Source organism: Ambystoma mexicanum, chromosome 11 (genome assembly GCF_040938575.1).
Source record: "Ambystoma mexicanum isolate Mex_15411 chromosome 11, UKY_AmexF1_1, whole genome shotgun sequence".
NCBI classification, from domain to species: domain Eukaryota; kingdom Metazoa; phylum Chordata; class Amphibia; order Caudata; family Ambystomatidae; genus Ambystoma; species Ambystoma mexicanum.
This window is the reverse complement of record NC_090934.1, coordinates 783692760-783716837: the sequence shown is the minus strand read 5'-3', so window position 1 is coordinate 783716837 and position 24078 is coordinate 783692760.

The window sequence follows — 24078 nt, the reverse complement described above, 5'->3', positions numbered from 1 at the left end:
ATATGTTATTCTCAGAAGCAGCCTCCATCAGAGGTGCCAACAAGAGATTGGGGAGAATCAAGGAGTACCACTGCCTCTTACAAGAAGTACTCTTTTCCCTCCAGCCTGGAGGTACTACGGCTCAGGCAGGAGTATTCAGAGACCAGCATTAGGATCATACCCAGAGACTCCCTTACAAACTGAAAGTACTAACCATGCATCGTATGCTGGTGACTGGAGGGAGGAACCCCCAGCTTGATGCTCCCAAGCAAATGAGTCTGATGACAGTAAACCCTAAGAATACCATTTGTCCCTAATTCCCAGATAAATCCATCTAACGCGCCAGAACTCATATGCCCCTCTGCCCCAAGTGGAGTGCCTAGAGGCGAGGGAAGGGGGGCCCCGGGAGGAACGCAAAGCGTTTCCCCCTGGGGTATTTTTGGGCGCTGCACAGGCCAGCGAGCTGGCCTGCGTTCAGAGTGCCTGATAGGGTATATAAGGGGGCAGGTTCGGGAGCAAGCAACAGTTGGGACAAGCGTTTGTACCCGCCCTCCCACCCCTATATTTATTTATTTAGTGGTGGGTATCAGGTTAAAGGGGGGTTGGATTTTGAGTAGAAGTTTGGTTTTACCCCCATTTTCAGGACAAGGTTTTTTGGGAGGTTTGTAAAGGACAGCGGGGCAGGTAGTTTTCATGTGACAGGCTGGGGCAGTAGGCTGGGCGTTGTAATGTAAGGTGTATTGTTGCTGATGTGGCAGGTCAGCTTGGCTGCAGGTCAAGGAAGGAGGACATTGGTGTACAGGGGAGTTTAGGGGGGTAAGGAGTTGTTGGATTCTGGGGACATGGCCCTTTGGAGGAGGGGGGGAAGCACAATGGGGTACTAGCACGGTAAAGGAAGGGGGTGGAGCTGTTTGCACGGACGGGCTACCCCTGGGGGTACAGAGAGGGGGAACAGGTATTGAAGGAGGATGGGCATGGCCTCAGGGAGAAAGCAGGAATGAAGGTTGAGAGGATTTTAAGGAGACAGAAGGGAGCAAGAGATAGGAAGGGAGGAATTTGAAATGCTTTATATATTTAATTGTTGGAGAATGCAAATTGGTTATTTATTTAATTATTTGGCAATTGTTAAAAGGTTATTTAGTGTGTAAGGCCAGGGAGCCAAGGTAGTGTTTCTTTGTGACCTGTGGCCTGTCACATTAAAGCGACCTTTTCCTCTTTAAAGCAAGTCTGGGGGCATCATTACGATTGAGGTGGAACGGGTTAACGGGCTCCGCTAAAGGAGGTGGACCCGTTAAACCCGTTCCGCCTCATTACAAGCTCCCATCGCGGGACCCGGTAAGTAACGCCTGGTCAAACCAGGCGTCCTTACCGGGTCCCGCGAGGGGAAGAGGGAGCAAACAACGGGCCGCTCGTAATCGGCCCGTTGTTTGCACCCTCTCCCATTCCTATTGAGCCCTATGGGGGCTCAGATGGGAATGGAGAAGGTCCGGGCCCGAGTTCCTGGAGGGAGGAATTACTGGGCCCTCCGAACTCGGAATGGCCCGGTAATTCCCCATTCTGGGAACCCAGACCCAGACCCGATTTCAGCGGCAGCCATGCTGCCAATAGCGGCATGGCTACCGCCAAAGTCGTAATGAGGCCCTGGGTTTTTTGTGCAGTAAGCCCAAAAGAAAAACTATCAGTATGTGGAGTGAAGACCACTGGTTTTCAGAGGGAGGATCACCAAGGAGTGTTTTATAACATAGAAAACCCCCCAACATAGACCTCTGCAAGTTGGCAATGCACAGCTTCTGAGAGCCGATGCCTAATCCCAAAGATTGCGTCAACCAAGGCAGGAGGCTGGTTCTGTCCCATTCCCCTGTGTGTCAAGGTCTTGAACAGATTAGCTGGAGAAGGCAAGCAAACATTGATATTGGACAATACAATCTGGACAGGGTTATAGAAACCGTACCTCAACGAGAAAGCCCATCGGCCCTTCTTGGAGATATTGGTAGGAAGACCTTTGTTGGAGGTACCCTTTTCACAAAATAAGTGTTTCTCCCAGCAGCTGGTCTTGTTGGTCAGCACCTAAACTTGTCCATTAAAGAGTAGCTGAGACCCCTACAATCCTAGGGCCATTTGAGAGTCCTGCTCCATAGGCACAGGGTGGAGACAGTTGGGGGCAGCCCATGAAACTGAGGTCAGTCCAGCTGACTATGTTTAGTGTCAGAACCGAAGACATGAGAATTGTGACCGCCTTTTCCCCCCACAGAAGGATTGATGCACCCAACTGAGGCTGCACAACCACCTTCGTAGAAGGCCAATCTGCTCCAGTGTTGCCATAGCTGTTGGGTGTTGTACAGAGCCAAAAAGTGTTCCCCTATGAGAGGCAACCATATAAATTCCAGCTCTTTTGAGCAGCATTAACAGCTGGTGTGACAATCCTGAGCTCTCCACCCCGATGATAGAGATCACGGCGAGCATCTCCCAATCAAACGGGACTGGTGCATCCATAACTGGGGATCATGGTTAATTATTTCAGATCTGAAAACTAGGTATGAGGAGTGAGCAGAGGGGGCTTAAATGGGGCTTAGCTTTGTGTGAGCTGAGAATAGATTGAACCCCTAAGTCACTGACTCATCATCAGATGTAAGTCTCAACCCAGTGATTCACAATGATAAATCTGCCCAGGAGGGACATTTCTGTCTGGGTAGGAGGAATACAAATTTAAGCCACTACACATTATGTTATGTTATGTTATGTTATGTTATGTTGATTTATGCTGTGCACCTATACCACCCTGGGACAGCCTCCAGGCACTCATGTGGCTCTGCAAGAAAGAGGATGGGGTTGGTTAGGGAGGGAAGAATGATAGGATAGGTCCAGAACCAGGAGAAACTGGTATATGTGTGTGTTGGCTTGCAGATGTAGGTTGCAAGCACTGGCCTGTTGTATCCATATGGGGAGGGCCCAATGCCTGGGATGTTTTATGTGTGGCTGTTTGTTGTTTTTTGGTGTGTCTGTGTGTTTCATGTGTAAATTGCTGGTATTTAGGGTTGTGCGCAGTGGCTTGTTGTATCCGTACGGGTAAGGTCCAATGCCTGGGATGTTTCTATGTGACTGTCATGTTGGGTTCTCTATGTGTTTTATGTGTAGATTTGCAGGTGGTAAAGGTTATACGCACTGGATTGTTGTGTCCATACGGGCAAGGTCCAGTGTCTGGGTTTGTTTGTTGTAATTGTGTGTTGCCTGTGTTGGGTGTGTGTTAGGGTATAGGTTGGCTGGCCCAGAGGATGTGTATATTGTTTGGGTGATGCATTTGAGGAAGTAGAAGCGGGGTGGTGAATGCTTTGGCTACTCGCTAAATTGTTCTATGAGCCTAATCTACACAGTCCTATCTGTTGTGACAAATAACTAATCTACATAATTCTATCTAAGTGTGACGCATGGCTACACCTCTCATTTCTAGCTAAATGTGACCCAAGGCTAAACATCACAATTCTATCTAAGTATGGCATGGCTAAACTTCATAATTCTCTCTAAGTGTGATGCATGGTTAATCTTCACAGCTCTATATAGAAGTGACGCATGGTTGAACTTCAAATTCACAATTCTATCTAAGTGTGATGCATGGTTAATCTTCTCAATACTATATGAATGGGACGTGTGGCGATTCTTCACAATTCTATCTAAGTGTGATGCATGGTTAATCTTCTCAATACTATATGAATGGGACGTGTGGCAATTCTTCACAATTCTAGCTAAGTCTGGTCCATGGCCAAACTTCCTAATTCTCACTAAATGTGATGCATGGTTGAATTTCACTATTCTATCTGGGTGTGACCCATGGTTAATCTTCACAATTCTATCTACGTCTGATGCATGACTAAACTTTATAATTCTGTCTAAGTGTGACACATGGTTAATCTTCACATTTCACTCTAAATGTGTCGCATGGCTAAACTTCACAATTCTATCCAGTGTGACGAATGGTTAAACTTCACTATGCTATCTAAGTGTGATGCATGGTTAATCTTCATATTTGACTCTAAGTGTGATGCATGGTTAAGCTTCACAATTCTATCTGGATGGAACACATGACTAAAATCACAAATTCACTCTGACATCTGTTAAAATGTGGCAACGGGCCTGGCCCTCAGCTAATCTCTATACCCTGGTATCCTCCATTAAAACTAAATGCGCAGTTGCATTGTTTCCTACATTGTCACTTCTGACTACTTCTCTTTTAGCAGTCGCTGATGAAGTGGCTCCTGAAAGGCTTGCACAGGCTCGCAGGCTTCCCTCACAGCCATGGTTCTCAGAACCATTGAGGACAGCAAGACTGCAGTTTAGGCAAGCAGAACGAAAATGGCGTGCTAATTACGACTCACAGCTTAGAACCACATATAAAGCTAGTTCTGTGGTCTATACTGCTGCAATTATAGCGGCTAAACAAACTTATTTTGCACAGAAAATTGAAACTTCTCTAGGGCAGACCAAAGCGCTGTTTTCAGTGGTGAAGTCTCTGTCCTCTTCAGCGGAATGTTCTTCTACTATCCAACCTACCCGGGAGCTATGTGACTCTTTATCCCAGTTTTTCATTAGCAAAATTGAGATTATTCGGACTAACATTTCCATGAATATGGTACCAGCCACTAGTGCGTCGAATCCCAGTTTCATCTCTCATGACACAGCCATGAATACTAGGGAATTTGGCTGGTCGTCCTTTCCTTTTTTCTCTGAAGAGTCGGTCTCTAAGGCCCTTCAGAATATAAAATCGAGTGCGCCCTCTGATTCAGTGCCACTAAGAGTACTGAAGGAGATTTCCCCTGAAGTTTTGGGGGTTATTACTGAGGCTATTAATACCTCCTGTCAAACAGGATTTATTCCACCTGAGTTAAAGGCTGCCACAGTGATTCCACTCTTGAAAAAAACCCTCTCTAGATCCTTCTGTACCTGCTCATTTCCGACCTATTTCTCTTCTCCCTGCTCTGATGAAACTCTTGGAATCACTGGTGTCTCCTCTCTTGTCTTCTTTCCTTGAAACATCTGACTGTCTTGACTCAGCCCAGTCTGGTTTCATGTGGCAGAAGTGCCAAGAGCGTCCTGGTCTCTGTTCAGGACGATATGGTCAGGATGGTCGATGCGGGGGTTGTCGGAGCCTTGATACTATTAGACCTCTCAGCAGCCTTTGACACTGTTGACCATCCTACCCTGCTATCTCGCCTGGCCCAAGTCGGTATCTCTGGTCAGGTTCTAGCCTGGTTTTCCTCTTTTCTCAAGGACAGATCTCCATCTCTCCTGCTCTCTCCTTTTCTTTCGAAACTTTCCTATCTCACATGTGGTGTCCTCCAGGGTTCCGCTTTGTCACCTATTCTCTTTAATATATACATCTGGGCTTTTGTGTGCCTCATCCGCTCCTTCGGCATCAGGTGCTATTCGTATGCCGACGACACCCAGATCCTGATCGGGCTAGATCTTGATCAGACTGAGGTGTCGTCGTGCATTCATCAGTGCCTGACTGCAGTGGGGAGTGGATGGGCCTTAACTGGCTAAGGTTGAATGGTGACAAAACGGAGGTGCTGGTGGTGGGTTCCCCTCCTGATCCTTCACTATGGATTTCGACTTTCTGGCTTTCCTCTCTTGGATCTCTTACTGTTCCTGCAACAAAAGTTAAACATTTGGGAGTTATCATGACAGCCACTCTATCAATGGATGCCCAGGTTTCATCTGTATGCCAGTCTGGGTTTTTCTATTTGAAAATCTTGAGACAAGTCCTCCATTTTATACCATCTGTTCTATGGCCACTAGTTGTAGTCACTACAATATCCAGTTGCCTGGACTATTGCAATTCACTCTATCTTGCTCAGCCCAAGGGGCTGATCCTGCGCTTGCAACGCCTCCAGAATTTTGCAGCCCGGGTGGCGACTGGATTACCTTATGGTGCCCATGTCTCCCCGGTTCTGCGTCGCCTGCACTGGCTAACGGTGTTCCACTGCATTGATTTCAAGGCACTCTGTATTGTGCAACGTGCTCTGCATGGACCAGGGGCAGAATAGCTATGTACTAACTTCTCTCGCTACATTCCCAGGCATTCCGTGAGGTCCGAGTCGGCCGGCCTGCTGTGTGTTCCATCTTTCCGCTGTGTCAGGTTTGGTGGAAGTGCCTTTTCCATTGCAGCAGCACAACTGTGGATGAAGCTGCCCGTTGAATTGGAAAATATCCATAATGATTTGGTTTTTGAAGGCTCTTAAAACTCATCTTTTCTAATCTGGATGAGTATAGATATGATGGTGTGTGCTCGGGGCCTCTTTATCCTCTCCAGCGCCATGATGCCTTAGGCGACCGTGCGCTATATAGGAAACCCTAACATAACATAACATAACATAACTCTAAATGTGATGCCTGGTTATGCTTCACCTGGACAGAGGGTGAACTCCTAACTTGGTGGCACAACAGTACATGCAAAATACCTAGATTTGAGATATTTGGATAGAGGGAGAACACCTAAGTATGGGACACACAGTAAAATAAAACCACCTAAACATTGGTACAGAGTAGTGAAAGAAATAATATTTACTAGCTGGCTAATTTTGGTATGCTATGTTATGTAGGTAGGAAGAGTGGCAGGGTTTTTTGGAATATAGTGATTGCTGTACTCCCCAACCAAACCCCACTTACCTCGTCAGTCGCTGCTGGTTGACGGTTGGCTACTGGCTTCTTAGGCGACCATTGGCAAACATAATGTTTACTCTCTGGAGAATCAATGAAACCTCATTAGCACTCTGGAGCCATTTTCAGGGGAGAATGAGCTATACCCTGCCTTTCAAGAGCAGTAGTGAGAGGCAAGCCATGGTCTCGAAGACCTCACGTGGCAGTCTTAGGGTGGGACTTCATGAAGATTCCCAGGTTTTGAGGTCAGAGTCAACAGCATACTAGTAAGTTAAAGCAAGAGACATAACACAGTAATCATGGTGCTCAAAACAAGCCCTTCCTCTTTTTGCCGTGCCATCTGCAAGAGAGACCTCAGGGACACTGGAATGCAAAAAGGAGGGGTTGTACCCAGAAGGGATGCGCAGATCCATGACGTAGGTGGTAGGAATATCCATTAATTTTTATGGACGAGAGAGACAATTTTCTATACCAAATGTTTTCCCCTCGGGCCCTGAACTGTTACACATGGGAGATCTAGTCCCCCATTGGGACATTTGCAACAGTGTTCTTGACTAGCAGGCAGAAACATAAGAGAGCCCCCAACGGCAACCCCCATCCATTATTCCAGAAACCAAGTCCTGTAGAAACTTTAAATTAGTCAAGATGGGAGGAGAAGTAACAAGTGATCTCTGTCAAGGAATCCTCCTCCAATCCTTCCCAGTTCAAGGATGAGTGTATGGTGCGTCAAGCAGTCCATCAGTAACTTCCCTCGGGCCCTGCTGGGTGCCATGCTGTGATCTGACCATGATATAGAAGAAAGACTTCTCCTTTCTCAACAGGATAGGGTACTTTAAAAGGAGAGGGGAAATTGGTGAGGTTGATCAAGGAATTTGTTCATACGCGGTATTGCCGGTAAATTACTTTGCAGTAGTTTGCAGGAAATAGTCCACTCTGGGAACCTGTCCTAAATGACTCCAGGGGATGAACCGCGAACCTTAGTGTTGGTCGGGTGGGGCATTACTTTGGCAAAGACTGCCACCTTGCTTAGTGCTTATTAACATAGGGACACAACTGACAACTGCTCCATGGTCGACTGCCAGGGCATGCCCTCAGAAATTCGTAATGCAACTCAAAGGCAAGACCTGCTTACAGCATAGGGCTCTAGCCCTCATTTCTGCACTGTGAGGATGTTTGCAGGCACCAGCCCCACTGATCTAAGCCTTCAGGCGACCCCTGGCCTGACTTAGACAGTGCCCTTTCTACCTGAAATCCAAAGTACAGGGGAGCTTACACTGTCCTGCTGTATCCGTAAGGTTGCATAGGGTCGAGTAAGCCAGTGTAACAACCATGATAGCGTGGATTGCTGCTTTTGAGCTCCCATGATGTGTCTTACAAGAGCTTGCCCAGCCTGTGGGACCCCACGCCCTTCAAAGTAATGTTGCACTCATCATTTAAAGCATTACAGGTGTGGAACCTTGGTGTGTTCGACTGCCAGTGAATAATGGGGCAAGACCCTTAGGAAGCATCTGGTTGACTACTTACCAGAGGCGCACTTGAGCTCATCCTTGAGGCATCACTCGTGTGCAGACCCATAGCATGTTTGGCATTGGGTTCAGAGGGGTTTCATATTGCTCTTGATGGCTAGCCCATCTGGTGTGGAGAGTACTCGACAAGCACCATCCAGTGGGCTTTCTACTCATCAAGTGCCCATTCAAGCTTTGTCCTTGGGGCACTGGGCTAGGTCCAGCAGGGCCGATGGGAGATTGCTCACCATATCTCTATCTACATCTTGCATTTAAACTCTGGATCAGGCTCAGATGGAGCAGGAGGAAGTGATCTCCAAGGTGAGCTTCTAGGTCTGAATGCCGTGGCCTGCCCAACAGGCAGAAAAGGACCATTCTTCTAGACCACATGCTGCAAAGGTGGCCTACTTACTCTGGGCAAATGTAATACTTGATTACAAGTGAAGCTCTGCAGGGCCCAGGGGGAGACATATGTTGTGTGATGTGGGATGAACCCCAGACACTAAAAGCTCATTAGTGAGGTCACATTGATGGAGAATAGATTGGGGGTCTGCCTGGCAAGCCCCACCAGCTACTCTCCAAAGGACAGGAGAAAAAACCCCAGAAAGAATGAGAGACAATGACAGGTTTTTTATGCCCAGAGTGTAAAGGGAAGGAGCCTCTAAAAAGTGATTTTTGGAATACATTTCTGTTAGAAGACTGGTGCCTTCATTAAAGGGGATGCAGTGGACGGATGTGATGGTAATGCCTGTCTCGATTCTGTGTCCTATACAGCTCCTCCTAAATCATTTTACTCTGTGACTTCCCATCCATTCAGGTGTTACAACTCACTTTGAAACGGTATCATTTAATGACAATTACTGGGATAGCAGAAGCGATACCACAAGTACCTTGACTCATCAATAGCATTACAGGAAGCTCCAGATGTTTGACCACCTTTTGAAAACATGAGAGTATGCAATGTTAACAAAAGATTGATAGTAAGCACCTACCACTAGCGGTTCCATTTAGCACAAGTTAAAGGTATCAGTAATCACTACTTTGGTTATGGACGGGCCACATTTGACAGTATAGATCGCAACAAACTTTGGAGTAAAATGGCAGCAGGGGGATGCCCTGCATGGTTGTTAGCAATATTAAAGGGACTGCACTACAACACAGGGGCCAGAGTGAGACTGGATGATACAGGCAATGTTTCAGCAAGGGTCATGATCATCACAGGGGTCAAGCAGGGCTGTATTGTAGCCCCCATGCTGTATTACCTGTACATGGTGGTCCTCCCCCACAAACTCCTAACAACTGTCAGATGCTGCCCTAGTATAGGGGGGGGTTTCCATACCTTGCAAGTTATATGCCAATGGTCTTGTTTTATTCAACCATACATACTTACATACAACTTTGCTGATTCTTCTGCTCTAGTTGATCATCTTACTCTTGTTATCAAACAAGTTGTGAATGAACTAGGCCCCTGAAGATGAACATCATTAAAACTGAAGCCATTAAAAACACCTGGTTTTCAGAAGAAATTATTTCCGCCAGACAATCCAAAAGGGCCCTAGAAAGATCTTGGCGGAAGAATCCCAATGTTAATACTTTATCCGCCTACAAAAAATCCATAGAAGAATTTAAAAAACCTATTACCAGTGCTAAAGCCACTCACTACAACAAAAGAATTATAAATGCCCAATATAATGTTGTAGAACTGTTTAAGATTCTGGCAGAATTTCAACACCAGCCTCCACCAACCAACAACATAATAAAGTACTCAGAATGGTGTCAAGACATTCATGATGGTTTCCTGGCCAAAATCAACACCCATAAGGAAAAAAAAACAACAAATCCCTTAACAATGTGGCTCCATTGCCACCCACAAAAATCACAACGCCTCCCACCAATTCCCAGGGCAAAATACTGCAATTCTCCTTTTCTCACCACTCGGAAGAGGAGGTGCTTAAGGTGATACAAGACCTAAAAGCCACCTCTTGCCCTGGAGACGACTGCCCCACCAATATTTTCAAGGAATCGACTAATCTTCTGGTCCCTTGGATTACCAAATTGATAAATCGATCTTTTGACGAAGGCACGGTACCTGTGGCGCTCAAATTCGCTTGGATAAACCCCTTGTTGAAAAATGAAAACCTAGACTCCACCAACAAAGACAACTATAGACCGATAAGCAATGTACCTTTCGTACTGAAGATATTGGATAAACTAGCATATATCCAACGTCAGGCCCATGTTGAAGAGCAAAACATCTTAGGCACTCGACAGTCAGGTTACATGGCTCGTCACGGCACAGTAACCATCATGCTAGACCTAAAGTCCACCCTAGCTGGCATAGCAGATAAAAACCAAGCTGTACTGTTGGTGCTGCTTGACCTCTCCGTAGCCCTCGATCTTGTTGATCACAGCTTGCTAGTGACAAGGCTCGGAGAGGTCGCGAACTGCTCCATATTGGCACCCAAATGGATAGCCTCCTTCTTGGGTCCTCGAATGGTAAGGGTCTTTGTGGGCAACAATCACTCCATCCCCATTTCTCAAACCTGTGGTGTACCACAGGGCTCCTGCCTGTCGCCTCTGCTTTTCAATTTGTATATTTGACCACTACTGGATTTCCTAAACAAGTTAGGTGTGCAATATACAAACTACGCAGGCAACACTCAGGTTGTCATCCAGCTTAGCGGCCACTATAAAAATGACATAGAAACTATCAATAACATCTATAAAGCCATCCAGGACTGGATGGCCTGCACCTCTCTGGCTCTGAATAACAACAAAACAGAGCTTATGATAGTATCCACTAAGAACACCCGGAACAAGCTAGCCACAGACTATGCCAACTTCCCAATTGCTGACAATGTCATCACGGTCCAAAGGAAAGTAAAAACATTAGGCGTCGTTCTGGATGACAAACTATCCATGAAGCCTCATGTCTCCAATATCCGGTCTAGCTGCGGACTCATTAATAAGCAAATACATTATATTCACCCATTTATAGCAACTGAAAATTGTGCACTTCTGTCCACAGCTTTGATAAACTCCAGACTGGATTACTGTAACATCCTACTGTCCAGCATCACTGCTGCCAATATGCAATCTCTTCAAGTGGCTCAAAATAATGCTGTGCGCACCATCTTTAAACAATCATGCCGTACCCACATTTCCATCTACAGAAAGAAGCTACATTGGCTTCTAGTAAAACACAGAATAACCCACAAGGTGATGACAATGACACACAAGTGTGTGTCTTTATGTAGCCCTACCTATATGTCAGAACGTATTAAAATCAAGACAACTGGCAGGAACCTTTGCTCTTCTACTGCTACAGTACATGTCCCTCCAAGATTTAAGATTACTAAATTTGGAGGTACCAGTCTTGATTCCCAGGGTTTTCTGCTCTGGAACATACTCCCGGCTGCAATATGCCAAATACAAAATTATCATACTTTTAAAAAGGCTATAAAGACTCACCTTTTCAACACAGAGTAAACATTCGCCTTCACTTCACTCTATCTGGCCAGTCTTTTATGGTCTGTTTGTCTTGTTTTTGTTTTCTGTGCGCCCTGAGGCCCATGGGCATGTGGCGCGTAACAAGAATTCAAATAAATCAAATAAATCAAATAAAATACAGTGGAGCGAAACCGATGATCGAGAATTTGGTGAAATATGCGCCGCTAAATGAGGTGGCCATTAACATGGATAAAACAAGGGCCATCGCTATAACACCAAAAAATGTTTTTCCTGACTGGCTTTCTCTACAAGCCTGGGCAATCTGGCCTACGTGGATAACTATACCTATTTAGGATTATTGATGAGCTCAAAGCAAGATTATGCATATATTATTGAAGCTAAACAAAACAAGGCTCATCGTTAACCGCACCTAATAGCCAAATTTGTGAACCAGTCGGCTGGGTACACCATTGAGGGTATACTCATGCTTTACAAGCAAAGCTACTGTCCCGCTATCCTATACGGCCTGGAAGCCCTAGTTTGAAGAGATGTAAGTTGGTTAGACAAACTGGAGGGATAGTTATGGAGAAAGGTTATCAGATGCTCTCTTTCGACCCCTGTAGAATACTTCAGACTTGAGCTGGGGTTATTATCACTGAAAGCGCAGTTGTGGAAGAGACAGTGGCCCTCATTACGAGTTCGGCGGTAACCATGCCGCTATTGGCGGCATGGCTGCTGCCCAAATCGCGTCGGGGCCCGGTAATTCCTCCCTCCAAGGACCCGGACACGGTCCTTCCCCATTCCCATTCAGCCCCATGGGGCTGAATGGGAATGGGAGAGGGAGCAAACAACGGGCCATTACGAGATGGCCAGTTGTTTGCTCCCTCTTCCCCTCGCGGGACCCAGTAAGCACACCTGGTTTTCCAAGGCGTGCTTACCGTGTCCCGCGAGGGGAACTCGTAATGCGGCGGTACGGGGTGAACGGCGCCGGCACCTTTTACGGCGCCGTTCACTCCGTACCGCCAGGGTCGTAATGAGGCCCAGTGTGTCTTGCATTTCAAAGCAAACTCAAATCCTAAATGTGCATTATTGAAGATTGGTGCTGGAAACGGGTGCCGAGATACTGATAACAGATAACAATAGTAAGAGATTTCACCAGGAGCTAGATAAATTATACGATAACATAAATTGGCATCTGGATTTCACGAGGTGCACAAACCTCACTATTCCAAAAACTATATTTATTAAGAAACTCCAACGGTGGGACTGGGCCAATAATTATGTTCGGTTATCATCTATGAGAAGATACGAATATATTGCAAAAGTGACCCACAGGTTCCTAGACACACAGGTTTATCTAAAACAGTGCCCCAATCTGGCGGTGGGCAGTCTAAGATTTAGGTTACGTAATAACCAGCTTCCTCTGTTGGTTTTTAAGGGGGCACATACTAACATTCCCCTGGAACAAAGGATATGTCGGGTTTGTGGGATAACTGGGCAAATTGAGACTCCAAGACACACTGTAACAGAATATAAACTTTTGGGCCCAAGCTACATGACCCTACTGGGTAAATATGTACATGATTATGACAGAATTAAAAGTGAGTCATTTTGGACATATTGCCTGAATAGTGACTCAGAACAGTTGCACATAGAGTTATACTGGGTCTGGCGGCAGTTTGTGAAAACTTTAAAGCAATTAGGTGCATCCTGTGATTAAAATAATCTTATATGTGAAATCAAACTTATATATCCGAATTGCTTATGTAGCTACTGTTATAGCCAAATGGGCCTAATGTTAGCATGCTTCTAATTGCAATAATTGATAGGCTCATTTTTGAGTCAATTACGTTTAATTTTTAGAAAGAATGATTACAGTATTTTTAATAGTATTTCATCAATGGTTTTAATAGGACTGTGGCCCCCATGGCCGTAAGGATGAAATAATGATGAAAGGATGAAATAATTGAAAGTAAGAAATGATGCTATGTTATTATGGAATTGTGATTGAAGCTACTATGAAATTGTGACTAGTTTTAAATATTGGAAATAGTAGTGGACTGTATGACCCAATATTTTAGAGTATTTATTGTAATGTCAGTTTTTGATTTTGACTAGGTCTGATTGGTTGAAGCTGTAACCAACAGTTGTAACATGTTAAATGTTTTAAAAAATGTGTGAAGATTCTTTAAGAATCAAACAATAAAATAAAAGTTAAAACAAATAGAAAAAATGAAATTACTTTGGTTATATCAGAGGTTTGGCAAAGCAGTCGACGTGAGTTGCCTGTTCCAACATAAGTGGAAGGGACTGATACCCATAGTTACTCTCAATTGACAACCATGCCACTGTTACAAAGTCACAAGTCCAAAGACAACACTCCCACAGATGCTCCTATCCTCCTCATTCTGAGCCTGGTATAGAGTAAAATAACAGGCCAGAATTCTTTTGACCAATTGGACTTTACCATTACATTGCTGTATACTGTGCGTCTGTGGATACAAGGTACACATGCAGGTGCATTGCTTGAGTCAATTCATGTCTTTTATGATGCCTATAGCATCAGGCTATTTTCTTGGATTGCGCCTAGTTTTATTGGGGAAGTCAAAACCAGGTGCAATCCTTGTAATTGTATTGTGTTGCCTGCCACCAAGCAGGATATGATTGGAGGAGTAATTTATGCATGAGGTACACGCATGCCATTACTCCACACTTCCACTAAGTGCGCAGATGGATAGGAATGGCCAGGAAATAGTCTGAATGCCGCTTGCACTGTTCGCATTGCTCTTTCCAGCAGCCATTTTGAGCCATACAAAATGAGGATCACTGTATAACACGAATGTCAACTATACCACTGGCACGTGACATTAGCTTTTCTCCCAGAGCATATGTTGGAGGTAAACACATGAGGACGGAGTGCCCCTACTATTTTTAGAGCAAAGGGAGGCAGAGGCTACTTTCCCATTTACTGGTGAGTTCGTGGAACTGAGCACCACAAGCAGGTCTCATTTCGTTGCAATAGTTGATATTCTGTCACTGTTTGTTTTTAGATGCATTTGTTATAATCTCAAAGTAAAATTTCCTCACAGCCCCCAGTTAGTTGCCAAATATTTACCAGCGTTGAAGAACCCAAAATCTCAATGCAAATAATACACTTTTCGAAAGCTGACTATTCCATTTCTAGGACGACTGCTTGCTTGACGGCAAAATGTATCTGATCTTTTGATCACCTGAATTATTAAATCTGACCATCCATAATAGTTCATTCAATGCTGATGTCAAACAAACAGGTGACATCATCACACAGGTGCATTTGAAGTGTACCTTGGACTTTGAGAGTTTACAGGGTTGATAAGTTGTCCATTGTAGACTTTGGTCCTATTGGTGGGCTGCTCTCTTATAATGACCACTTTAAGGGCATGGGTGCATTATATGATGTAGAGATTGATAAACACGAATGTATATTGCAGCGCACGATAGGCTCACTTAAGAAGACCTTTGCCTCTCATCCTATTGCCGCTTGGTAGGCCATCAAGTCATCAAAAACACAATTAAATACTGGTTAAGCTGACATAGATTATCAACCAATACTAATCAATGGCACAGCCTGATAGAAATACTGGCTACGCATGACTCAAAAAACGAGCGTTTTGGCACTTGATTAACAACACTTGCAAGATTTGCTACAGAGCAATATTAATGAGGAATCGGCTTGGTGCGCTCAAATTAAGAAAACATATTGGGGGTCATTCCCAGTACGGCGGTAGGGGGTCAACGGCACCAGTAAGGATGCCGGTGCCATTAACCCCCTACCGCCGCATTCGGAGGTCCCTTAGCGGGACCCACTAAGGCCAGCTGGTAAAACCAGCCGTCCTTAGCGGGAGGCGCTAAGGGACCAGGGAGCTAATAAGTGGCCCGTAGTTTACGTGCCCGTTATTAGCTCCCTCCCCATTCCCATTGAGCCCTATGGGGACTTGAATGGGAATGGGGAATGGTTTTCTGAATGGGGACTTAGTGGGTCCTCCAAGGTTGGAATGACCCGGTAAGTCCCCATACTGAGAACCCGGACCTGGACAAGACTTCGGAGGCATTGTCCGAAAACGTGCTTATCCAACTCGATGCCCTAGGGTTGGTTGCACGCTTTGTAAGGGAAATAAATAAATAAATAAAGGTACAATATGAGATTGTACACTGTGGAGGTGATTGATGGCATGAGAGGTCACCTCAGATGCTCGGGGACACTGCAGCCTGATGGTCTTGCTAGTGCCGTACATGAGGAAAATGTAGCTCTCTGGATGCAAATATTGTATTTTGTTCAAGTTGGAAGTGGAAAAGAATGAGGCACCTGGTTCTTGGAGAAAAAAAACGCATCTCATTCCTGCATATAAAAAAAAGTAATAGATGTAACCTTGAAAACTATAGATTGCTGATCCTCATTGAGGCAACAAGCAAGATTTTTGCTACTATTTTGCATAAAAAACCTAGCGATTGCACTGAAAGTTTAAATCTATTGCACATATTTCAGACAGGATGAGGGGTACTCTACAATACATCATATTTTTGTGCTAAAAAGTTGCTTACTGATTGAACCAAAAAGGGAATTGGGCCTCCACTTTTTGTGGCCTATATATGCATTATATCCTGCCTTTTGATGGTATAGACCTCAACTTGCTATGTATGAAGCTAAGGGAATGGGGAATTCCTCTGGGACACTTCAATATGATTTATCAACTATACAGCAACACAAGTGTAAACATTGGACTAGATCGTTTTGGACGTTTCCCACATACAATTTCAACTAGGAGGGGTCTTAAGCAGGGTTGCATCCCAGCGCTCCTTCTTTTCAATCTCTTTATAAGGCATATTCCGTTATCTTTACAGACGGTTAATATCTTCCCTCCCAAACTAGCTGAAGGGCAAGTACCCAGGATGGCTCATGCCAATGACATTGTGTTAATGTGCCTCAAAAGATCTCTTGCAGCGATATTAGAGTATTGAAGACTGAACCGGTTGTCAGTGAACATAGACAAAGATAATGTATTTCAGCACTAGAAGTAAAAGTCCATGCTTATCATGGTCTCTGAACAGCATACAATTAGAAATGGTGGATTCTTACATCTGCCTGAGAGCCCTTATTTTGAAATTTAGAAATGAGGAACACCATTCCAATTACTGTAAGGTAGAGGCAATATCAAAAAGATCCACCATTGAAAACTTTACTTGAGCTCAAGAGGGTTTTCACTTTGAGGGCTTGGTGAATGTTTACAGTCAGAGCATTGAACTCGGCATTTTATACGGCAGTGAGGACTATTACCTTTTGTAAAAAGGAATGGCTCACCTAGTTGGAAGCTAAGATCAGGCGTACATCTTTAGTGTTGCTCAATTGGGCATCAGTCCATTGAATTTGCCTTGGACTGGGAATTTACCTCATTGAGTAGATTGGCTGTTGTACGCAGAAGATTATTTTATTTAAAAATCACTATGTATATTGAGACCTCAATATACGCATTGCTGACTAACTCTATGCACACCGATGAGGAAGGTTTGCTATTTAATCTCCATCAGCAGTCAAAACAATTCTTTAAGATACTTATCTGGGTTATTGCTTGGCATTTGGAGTTTACAGCATTGAAATATCAATTCATGCGGAAAGCCAGAGATTGGGATCAGAGGCATAGCCAGGGTTGCCAAACAAGCTAAGGAAGTAGGGCCCACTGCGGTGACATTAACATCTGTAATTGCACACACTGCACTGCTGAGTGGGCATTCACAGATTTTGGGTGGGCCTTGCCCGCTCAGGCCCTACCCTGTGTACGCCTCTGATTGGGATACTTCCAATAAATTTCATTTAGCTGGAAATAAGAAAAACATGCAATAATAGATTAGTTTTACCTATCTCAATGCTAAACCGCAAATGTATCTGCGAAAATGTTCTTGGCCCTGTACTACTAGTCGTAATTCGTTGAGATTCTATTTTAATCAGCTTCCGTGCTTGACAATGACAGGATTGCATATTACGTTTCCAAAATCTGCTCGAGATGGTCGATTACGTATGGATCTGTCGAAATTAGAACACTCTTGTCATCTTTTAACTGATTGTTGATGTTTGACAATTGAACATATGATATATTTACAGAAATGTGTTTATGATGTTGATTCTTTTAATGCTCATCTTTTCTTGCTCAGGTGTCTAGAAGGGAATTCACTAAGTTTGACAATTGCAATTATGAGATTTTGGAGTTTAATTGAAGGAGGGATATGCAACTAAGGGATGGGAGACTTTTTTAAACAAGTTTGACATCATCATAGGTAAGATATTTTTCTTTTCAGTTCTTTAGTTTTTCGTTTTTTTTCTACTGTGCACTCATGTTTTAAACTAAATTTGATAATAGGTGTGAAGGTGTGTGTATGTTTACACTATAGCACAGTTTGATAATAAATCAGTAGTCCATTGTCAGATGTCAGTTGTTCAGCCAGTTATGGCTTTTAAACTTACATCATTTTGCATTCTGACGCTTTGGAAAATAACACTACAAAGAGGTTACAGGAATTGAAAATGACGCGAGTCAAAATCCAGGTTGTGCAGAAAGTGTAGGCTCTGCAAGTTTTTTTAACCTGTGTGAATGGATGAAGAGTTTGTTAGGTGAGAAAGTTGGGAGGTAGTTCTTCAACATTTCTAAAATATTGGAATTCAACATTTCTTCATTAGGAGTTACTTTCCAGGATGATTATTACTGTTTTGCAGAAGAGGAAGCATGGGACAGATCAAACTCCATTTCTGCGGTACATTCACTCCCACTGGCACCACCTCCTGTGGTGTGGAACATTTTTCTGGTGTCTTATTGTAGTGACTGGCAGTAACACGAGGGGAAACAAGCGTGTGTGGACCGAAAGGTGCTCAAAAGAATAGAGTGGGTAGGCTTGAGAGAAAGCAACATTCCCTGGGCCTGCACCTGCAGCAGTCTCTCCCTTTTCTTTCTTCCCACTTGCTATCTGCTCTCTGTGATTAAGTGATAATAAATCCTCTTCGTATCCTTCTGGTGGCTACTGAGTAATTCTTCTTCTTGAGGTTTGGACAACATTACATGGACGACGACTCAGCGAGCTTACCCTGTGGCCGCGATCACAAGAGCACCACGATGCAAGCAGCCACTCCCACACCACCCTTCCTATCCATGCCAGGCGTGCTGACTGGGCCAATTGGAGGGACCGGGTACACCGCTCAGAGAAAGAAGGCGATGATGCTCAGCACAATGGGAGTCAAAGGTCCATGCAAATTGCAGGTCTGAAGCCCAACCCTGCCCCTGGAGAAGCATACAATGACATGGCATACTTAGAAGTGAGAAAAAGATTAGAATGCTGCTTTGTGAACAAAGCTTACTTGCAGCTAGCTGTGCCAAATTAAATTCTAAACGAGAGCTCAGGGCCCCACTGATTAAGTTTATAACTGGGATAAACTACACGAATTATCTGCATAATGCGACTTTAAAGATCAGACTGACTCCGTGATCAGGAAAATATTGCTTGTCCATACCAACCATGAAATACAAGAAAAGTGTATTGAGGAAAAGGATGTGGCATTAGACAGAGTTTTAAGAATAGCTAGATACGTCGAGGAGACAATGGCCCTCATTAGGACCCTGGCGGAAAGGGGTTTACGCCAGCGTAAAGCATGGCGTACCTTTCCGCCTGACTACGAGTTCCCGTAGCGCCATGGTGATTTCTACGCCTGCTTTTTGCAGGTGGAAAAATCCATGGCGCTACGGGACTTGTTGTTAATTACGCCACCGTAATTTACGGTGGCGTAACTAACGCCTTCCCCACTCCCATTATACCCTATGGGGCAAAAATGGGAATGGGGAAGGGTAAATGGGGATTGGGGACTTACCGCCCCGCCAAGGTCGGAATGGGGCGGTAAGTCCGCCAACCCCCATGGCGGAGTTGGCAGCTTTGCGCCATGGACCATGGTGCAAATTGCACCATGGTCCTCCGCCAGGGTCGTAATGAGGGCCAATGGCCCTCATTACGACCCTGGCGTTAAGGGGTTAACGGCGCCGCTAAAGGTGGCGGCGCCGTTAACCCCTTAACGCCTGATTACGAGGTCCCTTTGCGGGTTGGCGATTTTAACGCCTGCTTTTGCAGGCGTTAAAATCCAACCCGCAAAGGGACCTTGGTGCTAAGTACGGTGCCGTAATTTGCGGCACCGTACTTAGCGCCTTCCCCATTTCCATTGAGCCCAATGGGGCAAAAATGGGAATGGGGAAGGGCAATGGCGGCATGGGGAATTACCGCCCCGCCAACCTCGGAATGGGGCAGTAATTCCCCATTCCGCCATGGTGCTATTAGCACCATGGTCCAACGCCAGGGTTGTAATGAGGGCCAATGAGCGGACTGAAGGATGCCACAACGCTGATGCAGGAAGCAGCACATGCTCATCCCCACACTCATGATCTACACAACAAAAGAGAAGCGGGGCAGAGAGAATTGCCTAGCAAATGGACATGCATGTCAGGCCCATGCAGTGCATGGTGTGCGTTCCCATAGGGCACTTCATAAAGGTGTGTGACCAAAGACATAGGAAACCCATAGCAGCAATGGACAGTGACAGGGATAGTGATAAATCCCGACCTGAAGATGAGCACACCATTCTGGCCACAGACATGGCACAAAAAAAGAGATCAAAGCTTCACTGTACAGTTGAAGTCAATGGTGACAAGGTCCATCTCATTGTTGTCTTGGAGCTTATATTCATACCACTAGTTAGGGATAAGGACATTTTATGGAAAACTTAAATCAAAGTCAAAAGGGTGTACATTGCATCCACGGTCTGTGGTGGAACACCCTTGAACATACTAGGTTTATGAGCACTGCAAACTTGGATTCCAAGTCTGCAAGACATTAATCAAAGTGCAGTTTGACCCACATGGACTGGCCATATAAGGTTGGCATGACCAGGTGAAACTCAACATCATACTTGATCCATGAAGTAGTGAAGAAATGTTATGCCAGGGTGACTCTGAATAGAAGGACATTGTGAATGACAAGTAGCTATTCAGAGGAATTCTAGGCTGTGTATGAAAGTGCCACACGAGATCAAGCTGTGTGCAGGAGCAATCCCAGCCAAACACAAGGTTCAGCCAGATCAGGCCACTGCAAGTCAAGCGTTGAAGGGACTGTTACAAAAACTTTAGGATGACAAAACCACAGAACCGATTGAAGCCTCAGAGTGTCCGAGCTTTGTGATACTGGTCAAGAAACCAATGGGACTCATTACAATTTGCCGGTCCAGTAGTAACGGCGCCGGTAAGCTACCAGCGCCACTACTACCGGACCTGCAAACTACGAGTTGTGCTCGCAGGTGCCTGTGAGCCCGCCAGGTCTGCCCTGGCGGGCGGACTGGCACCCGCGACCTTAGCATGTTGGATGCACCGGCACAATTCATGAATGGTGACGGTGCATCCGGCTTCCCCATTCCCACTGAGCCCTATGGGGCTGAAATGGGAATCGGGAAGAATATGTTCCGGCGCTTGGGATTGGGCGATTAGCGGGTCTGGCAAGGCCGTAATGACCCGGCAATTGCCCATTCCTGGCTGCCGGAAAAATGTGCAAGTTTGGTGGCAGGCTACTACCAAACTTGTAATGAGGCCCAATGTCAAAGAAACTTAGCCTGTCCATTGACTTATGCAGCCTCAACAGGGAAATCATCACAATCAATTCCCTCTGCAGACCCTCTGTGTGTTAGTACTAATGCTTTGAGTTGCCAAAGTTGGATATGAGAGATGCATAATACCAAATCAAATTCCAAGAAGAATCAAATAATGTTCTTCCTTCATTACACGACGGGGCACACACAGATGCGTGTGCATGCCTTATGGATGGTCGTCCGCTGCGTCCATGTTTCAATGAATGGTGGATTCTCTGTTACAGGAGGGAGCATATTTGCAGAACAGCATTTTGAAATATGGCCAGTAAGAGGCAGCCCACAATGCCCCACTCAGGATAGTCCTAAAAAAATGCATGTCTTCAGGCATATGATAAAGGAAAGAAAAATGTGTGTTGCACGCAAATTATGTCAAATACCTAGGATACACCTTGTCAAAAGAAGGGATCTAACCTAAATTCATTCTCATGAAAGCCATCGTAAATACCCCATTGCCATGTGCTTAAATTCTTTTAAATAGTCAGAGTACTATGCTACAAGTGTCCCTTTATTTTCAGAAGAAACACAGGCCCTACAGGAACTTCCCAGGAAAAGTACCGAAAGTGAATGTCCACTCTTGAACAGAAAGCCTCCTAAAAAGTAAAGGCACACATCCTCAATGCACCGTGTCCAAAGAGGTATGACCTCAAATTGGAGACTTCCATAACAGTGGATGTCAGCACCTATGAGCTGGAAGCTACCCTCACACGAAGGAAGCACGGCATGGAGATCATTATTGTATTTGCCTCAAAGACACTGTCACAGGCAGAATGGGAATGCTTTGTGATCGGGGAAGAGATGACGGTGTGTGCATAAGCTACAGAGTCCTTCAAAAAATACATGTGGGGTAACAAGTTTCATCTTCTTACAGACCACAACCTATTAGTGCACATGCTGAGTGCAGGGCACACAAGGACATCCACAGCTTGGCTAGCCCATATGACCACAAAGCTACAAGTAGAGGTTCAGGGGGATGATAGAATTGTATGGTGTGCAGGCTCTCACCCGCTTCCTCAAGATCTCGAAGAGCTGTTGCAATAAACATTGTTACCTTACCTCATTGATGAGGGAGTTTGCATTATAACAGCATACTTTCTGTATATAGCATGTACCCGGATTGAAGAATAGTGAAGCGGACTGCCTGCCTCTATTTTCCCAGTAAGAAAGTGTAGCAAACAACTTCCTTCCTTTCTGAGATGTATGGCAATTCTCCAGGCACCTCAGCAATAGAAAAAGATGAGAATTTAAAACAGGCAAAATGATTCCTTGTCACTGACTGGTCAGACGAAAGGAATCTATCACCCTCACCAAGACGATTCAGCCAATTATTGGCTAATTATTTTTCCAGGAATCAGAGAGGCCAAAGCTGTTTCCCATTGCAGGGTCAAGCATTTCATAAAGGCGAAGACCTGCCAAGGTCACCTGGGCATCATCTTAACCAAGAGAAGAATCAGAGAAGTGTACTGGTGGCCACACATAGACACAGACATAGAGAATGCAATTGAAGATTGCCATGCGTGCTGTTCGGACGTACGTTGGATTTTTTTTGCTAAATTTTTGAGGGTGGCGGGGGTGGGAGGACGTCACCCCACCTCAAAACTAAAATTGAAGACAAGTGGGCTGGGCTTAGGGTTACAGCTGGTCTGTTGGGCGACTCTTGTTACTTTGGTAAGGGTGCAACAGATTCTTGCTTCTCCAAGCTAATCAATATCGTTGTCGCAGATCACTGGACCGACGGTAAGCCACAGGTAAAACCGTCTAATATATGAAAAAATAACATGCAAACGCATTGAAAGGAGTCCAGGAAATTGTGCCTTGTTCCAAGTGAATTTATTTGCATTAATTTGCCACTAGGGTGTTCAATAAGTCCTTACTATACACAATTATAAAGGGTTAGATCACGTTGTGATTCGCCAGGTAGCAAAACAGTCTCTTGCGTCGGCTCCTCTCGACCTCAAAACTATTTCCTGTGCCCCACCCCTATATTTTTTTAAGTATGCCCAAGAATGGAGAAATGTTCGCAAAAAACATCTGTTATTTTTACGACAAAGTTTTATACGAATACCATGCTGTTCAAGTGATAAATGGCTGAAGACTAGTTCAGCTTTCAGCTTCTTTTCAGAAATACAGAAACACAATGATGTTCTCTGGGAAACGGTAGGCTTCGATTTGAATGGTCCTTTGGAAAACGGAGTTGGAACACAAGTATGGAATGGTCTATTATCTGCCAAATGGATTGAGCTCTGTTTTATTCCAGACATTGCCACATCCATGGTCATACACAGCCTGAGTGACATTTTTGATAGTGAAGGGATACCCAGACAAATAGTATCAGACAACGGAGATCATCAACTATCAGGAGAAATTCAATACTATCTAGACATTCATGACATTACACATTGAAAAGCTACACCTTACCACCTCCAAGATAGCAGGCAGGTTGAGAGGGCCAAATGGTTCACAAAGTGCAGTCTAGAACTAGCCATGCCATCCCGCAAGGGCCCACAGGTCGTTGCCATGAAAGCAGTCAGAGAACTAATGCTCACATCAAACTGAGTTAGTATAGTATGCCAGTTTCAGATCAAGAGTGGCAAATAACCACACCTCATGTTAATACTTCCTTAGCTGTCAGCTATAAGAATAGTCACAACTACTGTCCCCATCAATGTCCTTCTGTGAAGAATACGTAGCAGATAAAACAAAGAGACTGGATACAAAATCTACAAAGGTCAGCTGCGACTGAATGGGACTTGGTCTAAAAGAAGATTTACCAATAAAGACACCACCACGATG